The sequence below is a fragment of the Coregonus lavaretus genome (assembly GCF_964263955.1).
Source record: "Coregonus lavaretus genome assembly, chromosome: 5".
In the NCBI taxonomy this organism is placed as follows: domain Eukaryota; kingdom Metazoa; phylum Chordata; class Actinopteri; order Salmoniformes; family Salmonidae; genus Coregonus; species Coregonus lavaretus.
In genome coordinates this window covers 40,817,977-40,832,995 of record NC_139992.1, presented here as the reverse complement: position 1 = coordinate 40,832,995, position 15,019 = coordinate 40,817,977, and the positions used below count along the sequence as shown (strand labels likewise).

General features: G+C 42.5%; 1 pseudogene across 1 annotated transcript; it reads right to left on the bottom strand.

Annotated features, from left to right (window-relative positions):
• Window positions 1-332: 332 nt before the first annotated feature.
• LOC311129606 (store-operated calcium entry regulator STIMATE-like) lies at window positions 333-14,275 on the bottom strand (annotated as a pseudogene). The gene is made up of 8 exons (XR_014615318.1): window positions 13,794-14,275; window positions 12,305-12,353; window positions 11,980-12,075; window positions 11,272-11,393; window positions 10,167-10,279; window positions 9,288-9,371; window positions 5,109-5,239; window positions 333-1,945 (listed from the first exon to the last, which is right to left on the bottom strand). The product of XR_014615318.1 is annotated as a store-operated calcium entry regulator STIMATE-like (transcript).
• Between the last annotated feature and the right edge of the window lie 744 nt (window positions 14,276-15,019).

Genomic DNA, 15,019 nt, shown 5'->3' with positions numbered 1-15,019 from the left:
GCGACACTCTTCTTAGGATCACACCTGGTCACCCCAGACACCCCCCTAACTAACCCTCTCTTCTACATGTCCCAATGACTAGCTCCCTCTCACCCCTCCTGTCATCAGTTTGGGGTCACAGGGCTGCTGGCCTCGCTCACACAGGTGTGCTCCTCCGCGTCCCGCTCAGGTGTCTGTCATCGAGTTCAGGGGCCACCGGGCCGACCCGAGCCACCAAAGGAATTTGTGTTTCTTTTTATTATACAATTGTACTTTAATTTCAATTATGATAATACAAACAATAGTGACAACAGTTAAGACAAAGGACGAAGACATTTTTCTTGTATCATAAATGAATCATGAATATATTATAGCAACATGGCACATTCAAGTGGATATCCATTAAACATTCCAAAGATTTCAGTCACAATTCCACAAACACATACATGATGGATTGGAGTAACGCTACTTAAAAAATATATTATAGACAGAGCATGAAATGTGAGTTATTTTTTACAGTGAATAGATAGAATAAATGCAAACGTGTAGTGGCACAGGTCCTCACAGTAGCTATTCTATACGTCTGAGGTCACGTGAAATGACAGTCTCACAATCAGAATCTTTCACATCACTAAGACATTAAATGGTTCCAGGGACATAATTAAATTAATACAAAAATATCAGTACTGTATTTTCATGTTAGCGTTCACAGCTCAATGATTGAGAAATGTGATCTATAAGAATGAACATACAATGGTAAACTGAACACTTTTGGTATCTCAAGTAATCTCTATTGACCGTGATCATTTCTGTGATACCACTTGGAAATCTCCCATTACGTGTCATTACCACAGGTTTAACCACAAGTAATATATGAATACAGTAAAATATGTAAAATAGACAAAATAAAGAAAATGTATAAAGAAATACATTAGAACATTCAAAATCACTCTCCATATCACAATGCTCTTTAGTTCATAGTAGAAACATTGCAAATATTTGGATAAATCCAAATCAATCCCAAATGGACATCCATGAGGAATATGAAATGATTTGGACCATTTTCCACCTTGTTAAACATCCTCTGGAGACATTGTGAAGAACTGTTCCAGACCAGACTATTACAGTCCAACTCAGAGATGAAACATCTCCAACTTTATGGTCCAATTCCTCCAGTTGAGTTACAATAGTCTGACAACTGATCTGACTGGACGTGATAGGTGAAATCAATAGGATTGGAATGGAGACAAGGACACTAGTAGTGGATTCTACTGATACTACAGGTCCAAAACAGACTTAAAGTATTTAATTACAGACCATTATATGCTGTATGTCGAGGTTTAAACTAAGCAGTTATCTGTATGAGGATGAAGGAAAACCGCTACTCTTTGGAAGTTGATATGTCATAAAGAGCTCTTTGGAGATCACAAAATCCCCCCCGTGAGACAGATTTACTCTCTCTCTCTCTCCTTTCATCATCGCTGTCTTGTTCCCTCATGCTCCCACTGTGCTCTCTAATTATCTCCATCAAGAGACACTTTATAGCCACCCCCAAGCTTGTTGTTTCGGTAAACAGGGACTGCAAGGGTGGAGGACTTTTTTCATAATAAAGCACTGTTCATATATCATTCAACATCATCATAACAGTCAAGACATCATTAAAAGACATAATTGGGATGTGTAGAAATTAAAAACCAGTGACAGACTCTCCATGTCAAATGACAACTGTCAATTGTCAACTGCAAATCTGTGTGATCTGGAAGGGGCGTACATCCACACATCCTTGTGTGTGTGCGTGTCTGCATGTGTGTCAGGGTCTTGTAGAGGAGGGTCCCAGAGCTACACCTCCACCCAGCTAGGTATTAATGCCCACTCCTGGGAGGCTAGAGTGGGACCGTCCTCGGACCATTGTTGACCTATCCTCCTCTTGCTCCTCCTCCGTGTCTGTCTCGGTCGTCAACAGGACCTGGATTTGAGAGAGAAACACGTCACGGAACAGACACAAACATGTAAACACCGTCAAACAGACATGTGAGCAGCTGTCTGCCAAGATGAGCTGATGTGTCCAGGCCTGGTGTTCTGTTATTTCCTGTGATTCCCACTCCAAGGTTATAAAATCCCACTTTATTCCCAGTCTGGAATATCATCCAGACCACTGCTCCATCACATATAATCCCAACAGAGCAGAATTCCAGAACTTCATACGGTTTATGGAAAGGCCTTTATGGCATAATAAACCCACAGAGACATCTTGGACGAGATTCTGGTAGTGTGTGCATGCACGTGTGTGAGTGTGTGTGCGCAATGCAGACATCTTGGATGAGATTATTGTAATGGAAGAAGCAGAGGTAGAAAGGGGGCTTGCCCAGCCTTCCTCTCTAACCAACATGAGGCCAATCCCAAATAAATCATCTACATTCAGTTACACTCAGACTAAGAAGCCAGACTATCGATGGTATGTCTGTGTGTTTCATCCCATAGGGAAACAGGTCTGAGATGTTAGGGCGTTAACTAGTCCGTTTGACAGGATACACCATAAAGGCCATAACTAACAACAGCTCTAAAATAAACAACCAAACATTTTGTTATGATACAAGTAAACAGCATACTTTGAACACCATATGGCCACAGCTGACCACCAAATTAAACGTATGGATGAAATCATTCCCCAACACTATCCTACAGACCATGTCGGGAACTGAAATGAAACTCATTGCACACACAGACTACTGACCAACCAAACGCCAACAGTTCTTCCTAATCAATGCCCTCCTCTCTCCCATTGACATAGTTCTCTCCCTCTTTCTCCCCTTCCTCCACTCCGCTCTGCTTTCCATAACATCACTGAATGGAAATTAATCCCAAATGTTACTTTTATTCCCGGGATGAAGGGATGATTTGTTGCTGCTTGGCAGAGTACCAGGGACGAGGAGGGAGAGAGGGAGAGAGAGAGCAACACTGCCAGCCTGTCATAATCATTGTGACTCCAGAGAGAGTGTGAGAAAGAGAGAGAGAGGACAGAGAGAGAGGACAGATCGAGAGAGAGGAGGGTTTACAGTAACACATTGACTGCTGTGTAGGAGGTCAATTCTCTCTGATTCCCCAACACAGAAGGCTTCTGTCGACAGTCTCACTACCTCAATATACAGTACATGATTTCACAGCCACTCAAATAGACCAACACTATACACCCATTGGAGACAGTTGACCAATATCATAACGACAACACTATTCACCACATACTAATTGTTCTCCCACCAAATACCATTCTCACAATGGATCCAATGAAACAAGGTGATCACACACTTACGGTAGACTACAACTCAACAGATTAGGAGCAACTCTACAACATGACACACAACACAACTGTCAGGCCGACCTTGCTCCATACATCCATCACTCTTGTCAATAACATTGCTGTGATACCCAGACTAATATTTTCCAGAACAACAGGGACAAGTAAGACATTGACTCAATTTCACATGGCACGATCCAACTCGGGTAACTGACCCACAGAGAAACAACACCACAAATTGATGGGAGAAAACAGAGAGACCAACAAAAATGGAGAGAAAGGGGTAGAGGAGGAGAAAGAGGGAGGTTTCCCCCTGACTCAGTCTTTCCTTGACAGTAACTATGTGGGCCAGTTGACCTTTAGACCGACCCAGAGAGCAGTGTGTGTGTGTGTGTGTGTGTGTGTGTGTGTGTGTGTATATGGGGGAAGCCCCCATAAAACAGGTGCAGACAGGCTGAATCAATGTGACAAACATCTGTATCATAACATAACTCTCTCTCTCTCTCTCACACACACTCCCTTTATTTTCTTTCTCAACAGACACAAACACGCATGTCTTTAGCCAGTGTCCCATGGGGATGTGGAATGTTATGGTGATGTTTGGTGGGAAAGTCTCTTTTATACCCATGGGCTTTAATGTTAGTGTATCATTGTATCATCAAACGCCATCCCTTCATGATCCCACAGAGCAGTAGCACTCAGAGATCTGCAGTCCCCTCTTATGGTTAACTGTAGGGCTGACCCCATTTATTCGACTGGTCGATTGTTTGGTCGATAGGCTGTTGGTCGACCAATATTTTTTTGTCGAGCAGTAGCAAATATACACTACATGACCAAAAGTATGTGGACATCTGCTAGTCAAACATCTCATTCCAAAATCATGGGCATTAATATGGAGTTGGTCCTGATGGTTTGGGGATCTGATAGTATTTCTGATTGGCTTAATGCACCATCACTAATGCGCTGTAGAGCTTCTCAGAGTAATGTTTTCTTCACCTCAAACAGCAAGCAAACGAAGTCTGTTTTTACATCCATTGAGAATTACAATAGTTCCTCAATGTATTTGAAAAATATTTCCAGCTCTCTCCCTTTCGATAACCACTCTGCGTGAAAGAGAAAAATGTCATGCTCTGATCCAGTGGAAACATCATAAAATAGGCCAACCTGATTTATTCTTATCCCTTACGCAAATAGCCTACAGCTGGGTCTGTCCCGAGCTCACTGGCACGGGAAACTCTGAGGACCCAGAATATTTTATACAATGTTGGAAGGAGCTTCAGGCAAGACCCAAGTTAATAGTTGATACGTTTCAAGTTCGTTGCAGACAGGCCATGCGTAGTCAATGTGATTTATAGGATATTTATTTTTATCAGGATATTTTCTACCTGCAGGCAGCAATGTTTTTATTTGTTGGTTTTATAGGCCTTTTTTTACATAGTTGGCAATGGCAATAGAAGTTACTTTTTAGGTTTGTATCATTTTCATTTAGATTTGAATAGAATTTGATTAAATACATGACAATGATTTTGAGATAGGAAGACATTTTATAAATGAAACTGCGCCACGAAAATGTGCATATGAAAAACCATAACTGGCACGCAGATCGGTAAAAATGTTAAGATAAATTGGCATTCCACATGACAAAGTTTGCCGACTCCTTGTGTAGCCTATTACCGGCAACTTCAGGAGACTAACGGCAGAATCTGCGAAAGCCAGTAGGAGCGGGAGGAGGATGGTCGTTTTAAAATTTGATTGGTCAAAAGAACTGAGGACTTTTGGTCGAACAAGATTTTCTTTAGTCGGGGACAGCCCTAGTTAACTGATAGACTCTCACCCGTGACTCGTCGCCGGTAACCCACGGCGCCGTGGAGTCGACCTTGGCCGAGTCGTCGCAGGACTCGTCCGGCTCTTCAACGTCTTGTACTTCCTCATCATCAGACTGTCCACCACCCAGAACATGATGGACTACAGAGGGTCACACAGAGAACAAACTCAGTCAGTACAACAGGTGCAGTGGTGGATGCAGAATGGCCATGTACGTACTATCACTCTAGCCTAGTAAGCCTACATACTGCATTCTGTAAACTTTATGCATGTTTTCTATCCAAAAATACAAGCTTTATGCACTATCTGGGATACTACATATACCACAGGTGGTACCTTAATTAGGGAGGATGACTCATAGTAATGGCTGAAATGGAATTGTATCAGACTCATAAAACACATGGTTTCCATTAAATAAAGTAAATGGAATGGTTTGATACCATTCCAATTACTCCATTCCAGACATTATTATGAGCCGTCCTTCCCTCAGCAGCCTCCTGTGACATACAGTGCATTCGGAAAGTATTCAGAGCCCTTGACTTTTTTCACATTTTGTTACGTTACAGCCTTATTCTAAAATTGATTAAATTGTTTTTATTTTTCTCATCAATCGACACAATACCCCATAATGACAAACGAAAAATTGGTTTTTAGACATTTTTGCACCTTTGATAAAAATAAAAAACAGAAATACCTTATTTACGTAAGTATTCATACCCTTTGCTATGAGACTCGAAATTGAGCTCAGGTGCATCCTGTTTCCATTGATCATCCTTTAGATGTTTCTACAACTTAACTGGAGTCCACCTGTGGAAAGGAACACACCTGTCTATATAAGGTCCCACAGTTGACAGTGCATGTCAAAGCAAAAGCCATGAGGTCGAAGGAATTGTCCGTAAAGCTCCGAGACAGGATTGTGTCGAGGCATAGATCTGGGGAAGGGTACCAAAAAATGTCTGCAGCATTGAAGGTCCCCAAGAACACAATGGCCTCCATCATTCTTAAATGAAAGAAGTTTGGAACCACCAAGACCCTTCCTAGAGCTGGCCGCCCGGCCAAACTGAGCAATCGGGGAGAAGGGCCTTGGTCAGGGAGGTGACCAAGAACCCGATGGTCACTCTGACAGAGCTCTAGAGTTCCTCTGTGGAGATGGGAGAACCTTCCAGAAGGACAACCATCTCTGCAGCACTCCACCAATCAGGCCTTTATGGTAGTGTGGCCAGACGGAAGCCATTCCTCAGGAAAAGGCACGACAGCCCACTTGGAGTTTGCCAAAAAGGCACCTAAAGGACTCTCAGACCATGAGAAACAAGATTTTCTGGTCTGATGACACCAAGATTGAACTCTTTGGCCTGAATGCCAAGCGTCACGTCTGGAAGAAACCTGGCACCATCCCTACGGTGAAGCATGGTGGTGGCAGCATCATGCTGTGGGGATGTTTTTCAGTGGCAGGGACTGGGAGACCAGTCAGGATCGTGGGAAATATGAACGGAGCAAAGTACAGAGAGATCCTTGATGAATACCTGCTCCAGAGCGCTCAGGACCTCAGACTGGGCCGAAGGTTCACCTTCCAACAGGACAACAACCCTAAACACTCAGCCAAGACAACACAGGAGTGGCTTCGGGACAAGTCTCTGAATGTCCTTGAGTGGCCCAGCCAGCCCGGACTTGAACCAAATCAAACATCTCGAGAGACCTGAAAATAGCTGTGCTGCGACGCTCCCCATCCAACCTGACAGAGCTTGAGAGGATTTGCAGAGATGAATGGGAGAAACTCCCCAAATACAGGTGTGCCATGCTTGTAGCGTCATACCTAAGAATACTCAAGGCTGTAATCGCTGCCAAAGGTGCTTCAACAAAGTACTGAGTAAAGGGTCTGAATACTTACAGTACCAGTCACAAAAGTTTGGGCACACCTACTCATTCAAGGGTTTTTCTTTATTTTGACTATTTTGTACATTGTAGAATAATAGTGAAGACATCAAAACTATGAAATAACACATATTTACATTTACATTTACGTCATTTAGCAGACGCTCTTATCCAGAGCGACTTACAAATTGGTGCATTCACCCTATAGCCAGTGGGATAACCACTTGACATTTTTTTTTTTTTTTTTTGGGGGGGTAGAATGATTACTTTATCCTATCCCAGGTATTCCTTAAAGAGGTGGGGTTTCAAATGTCTCCGGAAGGTGGTTCCATACATATGGAATCATGTAGTAACCAAAAATTGTTAAACATATCTAAATATATTTTATATTTCAGATTCTTCAAATAGCCACCCTTTGCCTTGATGACAGCTTTGCACACTCTTGGCATTCTCTCAACCAGCTTCACCTGGAATGCTTTTCCAACAGTCTTGAAGGAGTTCCCACATATGCTGAGCACTTGTTGGCTGCTTTTCCTTCACTCTGCGGTCCGACTCATCCCAAACCATCTCAATTGGGTTGATGCAGCACTGCATCACTCTCCTTCTTGGTAAAATAGCCCTTACACAGCCTGGAGGTGTGTTGGGTCATTGTCCTGTTGAAAAACAAATGATAGTTCCACTAAACCCAAACCAGAATGCTGTGGTAGCAATGCTGGTTAAGTGTGCTTTGAATTCTAAATAAATCACAGACAGTGTCACCAGCAAAGCACCCCCACACCATAACACCACCTCCTCCATGCTTTACGGTGGGAAATACACAAGCGGAGATCATCCGTTCACCCACACCGCGTCTCACAAAGACACAGCGGTTGGAACCAAAAATCTCCAATTTGGACTCCAGACCAAAGGACACATTTCCACCGGTCTAATGTCCATTGCTCGTGTTTCTTGGCCCAAGCAAGTCTCTTCTTATTATTGGTGTCCTTTAGTAGTGGTTTCTTTGCAGCAATTAGACCATGAAGGCCTGATTCACACAGTCTCCTCTGAACAGTTGATGTTGAGATGTTACTTGAACTCTGTGAAGCATTTATTTGGGCTGCAATTTCTGAGGCTGGTAACTCTAATGAACTTATCCTTTGCAGCAGAGGTAACTCTGGGTCTTCCATTCCTGTGGCGGTCCTCATGAGAGCCAGTTTCATCATAGCGCTTGATGGTTTTTGCGACTGCACTTGAAGAAACGTTCTTGAAATGTTCCTTATTGACTGACCTTCATGTCTTAAAGTAATGATGGACTGTTGTTTCTCTTTGCTTATTTGAGCTGTTCTTGCCATAATATGGACTTGGTCTTTTACCAAATAGGGCTGTCTTCTGTATACCTTGTCACAACACAACTGATTGGGTCAAACGCATTAAGAAGGAAAGAAATTCCACAAATTAACTTTTAAGAAGGCACACCTTGTCACGTTCGTTGAGTACAGGATTGGACCAAGGTGCAGCATGTTATGCGTACATGTTCGTTTATTGAATAAACACCGAACAAAAGCAACGTAATGTGATGTTCTAAAGGCAACATAAAACAAGCCAAACACACAGAAACAAGATCCCACAACATAGGTAGGCAACATGGCTGCCTAAGTATGATCCCCAATCAGAGACAACGATCGACAGCTGCCTCTGATTGGGAACCACACCCGGTCAACATAGATATACAAACATAGAATGTACACCCTGACCAAACCAACAAGAAACAACAGGCATTAAAGGTCAGGGTGTGACACACCTGTTAATTGAAATGCATTCCAGGTGACTACCTCTTAAAGCTGGTTGAGAGAATGCCAAGAGTGTGCAAAGCTGTCATCAAGGCAAAGGGTGGCTATTTGAAGAATCTCAAAGCTCAAATATATTTTGATTTCTTTAACACTTTTGGTTACTACATGATTCCATATGTGTTATTTCATAGTTTTGATGTCTTCACGATTATTCTACAATGTAAAAAATTGTAAAAATAAAGAAAAACTCTTGAATGAGTAGGTATGTCCAAACCTTTGACTGGTAGTGTATATAGGATGTGATATTTCCTTTATTTTTATTTTTTATTAACAAAAATGTCTAAAAACCTGTTTTTGCTTTGTCATTATGGGGTATTGTGTTTAGATTGATGAGTGGAAAAACAAACAATTTAATCCATTTTAGAATAAGGCTGTAACGTAACAATGTGGAATAAGTCAAGGGGTCTGATTCCTTTCCGAATGCACTGCATACACAAGATTATGCAGAGTGTTAGTGCAAGCTGGTTGAGACTGAAGGTGAGACTCACATTGACAATGAAGGGCACGATGAGCATGACCAACACAAGCTCCACCTGAGGGTTAGGGATGTAGTCCAGCAACACAGACTGCAGCTGGAACAGCAGCGCACAGAGAAAGACAGGGTCATAACGCACACATACGCACACACGTTTAATTTGTGCAGGGCAAAATAACAGACGCGTTACACAAGCGACTGTCATTCAATGACATTTCGATCGTCATTATTTTGCACAATAATAGAATGAGCATCTCTTTGGCTCTCTACTGTGTAATATGCGTGAGATTGGAGCTAACGTGATGATTATGTGGTATTCACCATGTCAGAGAGAGAGAGAGGGAGAAATAAAAGCTCTAAGTATTTGATTTGGGACACTGGGGCTATGTTAATGACAGTTTGGGCTGCCACCCACTCTCCCCCCTGAGATAAAGCCCCAGTGTCCCAAATAAATATGTGTAGTGAAAGAAAAGAAAACACCACTCTTCAAGAGAGGAGCAGTGAACAGAACAACAATGGCCCTAAAACACAAAGAAGGTTTGAGCAGGAGATCCACAGCCTCAAACAAATAACCAACCAAACAAATAGTCTGAAGACCCTAGTCCCAGAGGCCGGATGATATTCAGTTGGCTGAAGGTCAATGTTCCCATTCTGTTCAAAGGACAACTCTTTCTCTTTGTTCCCTCCATAACCTTTTATCCTCCCTTTGTCTTTCAGGCTTGACTTTTTGTTGACTTTAAATTGTCACCAGAGATTTCATACACAGAACAGAGAAGAAAGAACATGATTGACACTTCCGCTCTCTCCCTCGAGTGGGTAGATTCTCTCAATTCTCTCAGGGTTAGCCCATGTCCCTGGAGCAGGTGGTTGTGGGTACTGTAGGCCTACTCACGTTGGTCCATCCAGGGATGAGCAGCACCAAGCTAACCACACTCTTCTCCAGGACCATGATGAGAAGGTAGACCCCACACTGACCGAGCCATGCTGCAGCCTGGGGAGGGTCACCTGGTGAGACAGAACACACCATTACTTAATGACCATTTAATGACCGTACAGTGACCACACTGCAACCACATACACAGACCAACTGACTCAGATCAGCAATAGAGAGGACTGCCACAACTACACATAGACCGCATAGAGGCATTCATACACACACACAAGCACCCACAAACTCAGTGTGCTTGTCTAAACATGTCCCAAGTGTACTATTTGCATCTCTCTGTCATTTCAGTGTACACAGACAGGGACATGTCTCTGTCATTAACAAACACTCTACACCTGGAAACACAGCAGAGACAGACGAGAGAGAGAGAGAGAGAGAGAGAGAGAGAGAGAGAGAGAGAGAGAGAGAGAGAGAGAGAGAGAGAGAGAGAGAGAGAGAGAGAGAGAGAGAGAGAGAGAGAGAGAGAGAGAGAGAGAGAGAGAGAGAGAGAGAGAGAGAGAAACAGTGCTAAAGAAGGCAAAAGAAAGCCTGCCATGATTGCATGTTGTTGTTGTTCAGCTCTTTAAGAGGGACAGAATGGGTTTACAACTAACTCTATACAAACAGCTAAATGTTGTACTTTTTGTTTAGTTTTCTGGACCAATAGTTATGACAGAGGAACAGTATTTGTAGCAGGCTTTTGGGGAAAAGGTCACCACACAAAGAGAGTGACACAGATCGGATGGAAACTAAGCACACTAAAACATTTGGCCAGTGGTCATGGCACAGCTGCATTTACAATCCGGTGGATCATAATAATCTATGGAAAAACCATCATGAAACAGAACCATGCACAGATAGAGGCAATATTGTTTTTCATGCAATATTCTCATGAGTCTACAGCGGCCTCCAGTGGTGAAAGGAAGAAGTGTAAACCTTCCTGAAATATTCTGAAAATTACTTGACACAACCCTCTCCAATGACACAGTCACAGAACAGTAGTGGTCTATGCTTTGGCCAACCTCCAAACATTTGACACGACCTTAACTAAACAGATGTCTAGGAGACTCACCGTATTCTCCAAAGGTGAGCAGTGTGAACTGCTTGTACTCCACGATCCTGGAGACAACCATGACCCCCACCCAGATGACCAGCATGCCTAGCGTGGCGTCGAGCAGGAAGTTCATCAGATACCTATGGAAACCCACCAGGAAGTGAGTCAGTGATTTGACATGGGGCAGCTGGTAGCCTAGCGGTTAGAGCGTTGGATCAGTAACCGAAAGGTCAGTGGTTTGAATACCCAAGCCAATGTAACAGTGTTGCTTCCATCCCTCTCCTCGCCCCTACCTGGGCTTGAACCAGGGACCCTCTGCACATGTCGACAACAGTCACCCTCTAAGCACCGTTACCCGTCGCTCCACAAAAGCCGCGGCCCTTGCAGAGCAAGGGAAACAACTACTTCCAAGGTCTCAGAGCGAGTGACGTCACCGATTGAAACACTACTAGTGCGCACCGCTAACTAGCTAGCCATTTCACACTGGTTACACCAACAAGGTGAAAAAACTGTCAATGTGTCCTTGAGCAAGGCACTTAACACCTAATTTGCTCTAGGGGCACCATACTACTATGGCTGACCATGTAAAACAACAAATGTCACTGCACCTATCTGCTGTATGTGACAATAGAACATCTTATTTATTTATTTATCATAACGATTGGTTGAGGCTTTAGATTGGCAGCTGGTTTCTGCCAGCCTGTCCAATCACAGCTATGAACTCACAGGGAACAGGGGTCAATTTCTGTGAGGTTGGAGAGGAAGATGTTGGCGAAGTGGATGAAGAGAGCGCCAATGGCCTGCTTGGATGTGTCGTAAAACCTGTAGAGATGGGGTGAAATGTCAGATGGTCATCACCATGGTTAGCTTTATGACTTGCAATAGCCAGATATAAAAGTATCAAACAACAAACATTAACTTTTTGTATTAACATCTCTAAATCGAATAGAATCTATGATCCTCAGCCATGTGATCAACCGATGGTCTCCTGTCTTCCCTGGGGTTTGATACAGACTGATAAGAAATAGAAGTAAAAACACTGATCTCTTACCAGATCCTCCATGGTCTTCTGATCCCTACAGGCTCCCGGAACCTCTTCACTGTAGATAGAGAGAGATACAGAGACAGTCATAGAAGAGTGAAAAATAATATATTTGTGAGCGTACATGTCCTCTGTGGCTCCAGGAGAGATGGATAAAGAATGGCACAGTCAGACACATGCTCCCTCAGTCCAGCCATCCCCATCAGGTCACTGGTATCTCAGGGCTGTACGTGTCTAACAGGAACCCACTGTTCCTCTCTCCCTATCTAACACAAGGTCTGAGTGTGTGACTGTCCACATACCAACATCATGTTGTGGCTGCAGTTTGACTCATTATCACCAAAAAACTATCTGAAGGTTAGAATGCAAAGACAGGATTGGTGCCTGGCATAAAATGATAGCAACTGTATCCAAGAGCTGTGGCACGCAAAATGTGAGGCCAGTGGTCTGTCAATGGGAGGAAGTCACCAAAATAGCCAAGAGGAAGAGGGCTCTAAACAAAAATGGACATATCTTGGCAAGCAGAGGAGAGGCTTTGAGATGGACAACGTAGCTCTGCAGTGCATACCAGTAAACCCTTGATTTTCAGCAGTACATTAACAGACTTGGGTACTCTGGGTGATGCAGCACTTACATGCACACACACAGGGTGCGCTGCACATACACACTGCTGGCTAAATATTGATCTTCTTACTAATAAGTAACTGTGAGGAGTACAAAGCTCATTGTTCCTCCACTCACCTTTAGAGTCTGACCCCTTTCTGTCATATATCACTATGTTGTAAAGGACATGACTACAACATGTCATCTCACTGTAGATAGAGATATAGACTGAGAGCCTATTCTCTTATATTCAAAAGGAATGGATGTATTCTGTATGATTTTATGACCCCCCCTCTCAAAACTATTTTTTCCATCATAGACTGTAAACGTTCACCCCTGTCTTGAAGAGGCATATTTCAATAATAAGAATAATACAAATTAAACGGGTTTATAGATGGTTTACAAGTAGTTTATAGTTTATGGATAGTTTATACATTTACAATAGTCTAATAGTTATAGGATACATTCGAGATCGTTTACATTTGTCTTGATGGGCCACTGATGATATATGGATATGTGTGGGGTTGAATATTTTAAACCTAGCACATAAAAGGATATGAGAAACATTGTTATAATAGGCTATTGAACATTGAATTATAATAGAATTATATATCTTTCTTATCAGCCTTATAATGTGCAACCGCATCCTATCGGATAGAAACGTCAAATTGCATAAACAAACAAACTGCCACGTGCTCACAGACGGAGAGTGTAGCTCTGCAGTGGATACCAGTGCAGTGCTTGGCTGAGTAGACCGTTGATTTTCCCTTTAAAAGTGATTTCTAAGTATTTTATTTTAAACATGATATGCTATTTCGAAATAATAAGTTAGCCTATACAATTATACTGCTCAGCCCTTGAAACATTGTTACGTTCTCTTCTGAAAGATACTCACGCATCAATGTGCTGAAGGCGACTATCGCCAGCAACCCTTGAATCAAGACTCCGAATCTGTTTGTCAAAGCCCCGTTATCGCATCCGTGAGGGTTCGCCTTCGTAATGTCTGACATGTTCGAAATCTCAAGAACTGCATTATTAAACAGTCTTTTGACCAGAAAAACACCATTGTTTCCGTAAACGTCCATGTCGAATACTTTAAAAACACCCGTGGAAGACAAAGGACAGCGGGCACTTCCCCTGTTGTTAGTGAGGAGAAATTCCGTAAATCCTCAAGAAAAACAAAACAACGAATTTGGCATGCTTTCACTGCTCAATGTCTCTCTCGCGAAGTTAATACAAAAGTATTTTGCGAAAAGTAAAAGTCACCGAAAACGGGAAAACTAAAGTTCGGAACAGGGTTAAATGTTCTACCCCATATCCAATGTTTTTGAAAGCGACAACACTGCAATATGCGGGATTCTGACGTCACCTCCCGCTGTTGAATTCCTTGGATCCGGATCCCTCTGCGAGCGCAGGCGGTCTTTGTTCCTTTTGTTAGTGCAGTCACGCGCCCCTGTCTCCGCAGCAGGGGGCCATCAAATGTCCCAAGGGCCATTTGAAATACTCTTTATCAGTTACCATGTTCTAATCACATGTATAGAGTTTAGCCTATAATTTAATCTAAATGGACGACATTTGCTATATGAATTATCTGTAATACAGCAGTCATGATGTGTCCTACACATGATGAGAGACAACAATAGTGGATTTAACACTAAGCGTTGAGGCAGTCATTTTGACTGCATATTAATTACATTTAAATATATCTTCCATTTTTTAACTAATGTCGCCCTCCGTCCTTGACTTTTCCTAAATAAGTATATTTATCACATACATATGTTTTTAGAATTTCGATATCAGAAACAGAATTTGTGTTATATGCAGTTTCAAAAGGACATGTATTTATTTCTTCCCCTCATTCGCCGTCAGTCATTCACCCCAGCAGTCAGCCTGTGCAGCTGATGGTGGCCCATCTAAACTACACCTAAACTATATTGAAAATAATTTCACAAATATAATAATAGAGTTAGCCTAAAGACAATATTAAATTGACTGATGGGTGACAATATTGTCAATTGTCAAATTGAATATGAAGAGACAGTGCAGTTTAGTTGGAATTGACACAAAGGCAGGGAAACAGAGCACCAAAAAGGGACTTTTTCAAATCCTCTGAGGCTCCTA